Here is an 824-nt window from a genome sequence, read left to right on the forward strand (position 1 = left end):
TCCCTTATTCTGCATACTCTGGCTCTATTAATGTAGCCTAAGATCACATTAAGTTGAGGGGTTTTGTATTTTGGGTGTTTTTTGGCTTCCAATTAAGATTGTTGGCTCATATTGAGCTCAGAGTCCACTTAAAGCCATAACTTTTACCTGGCATCAAATTAAGAGCCAAAGTATGCTAACTGGTCAAACAACAAGTATTTATTGAGCATTATGTACCTAGCACTGTGAGGAGAGGTATAAGCCTTGTGGAATGGGCCTTTGATGTTTAACATTTTATGCAGTGAATTAGATAAAGGAATAGATGGTAGATTTATCAAATTTATAGATGACACAAAGCTGGGAGAAATAGCCAATACACTGGGTAACAAAGTAGGAGTTCAAAAAAGCTATAACAGGCTAGAAAACTGGACCACGTTTAGCTAATATAAATTTAAACAGGTTTAAATGTAAAGTATTACCCTTGGATTTAAATAACTTTTTTATAATTACAAGATGGAAACTTGGCTAGTTAATTGTCTTTATGGAGAAGAACAGCAAGCTCAAGATGAATTTATCCTGGAATATGACATCCAAGAAAAACTAATGTGAAGAGTGCCCTAGACTAAGAAAGAGATACTCTTGTTGTACTCTGCCATAGTTGGAAAATATATGGAAAATTGGGTTTAAATCTGGGTACCACATTCTAGGAAGGACATTGTGATCAGAATGGTGAAGTGCCTTGAGATCATGCATGTGATTAAAGGAACTGGGGATGGTGATTTTAGAGAACAGAAAAATAATGAAAATTAACATTCACATAGGGTGGCCAGGTGACACAGTAGATA

The sequence above is a fragment of the Phascolarctos cinereus genome, unplaced genomic scaffold, assembly GCF_003287225.1.
Source record: "Phascolarctos cinereus isolate Bilbo 61053 unplaced genomic scaffold, phaCin_HiC Scaffold_137;HRSCAF=703, whole genome shotgun sequence".
Classification (NCBI taxonomy): Eukaryota; Metazoa; Chordata; class Mammalia; order Diprotodontia; family Phascolarctidae; genus Phascolarctos; species Phascolarctos cinereus.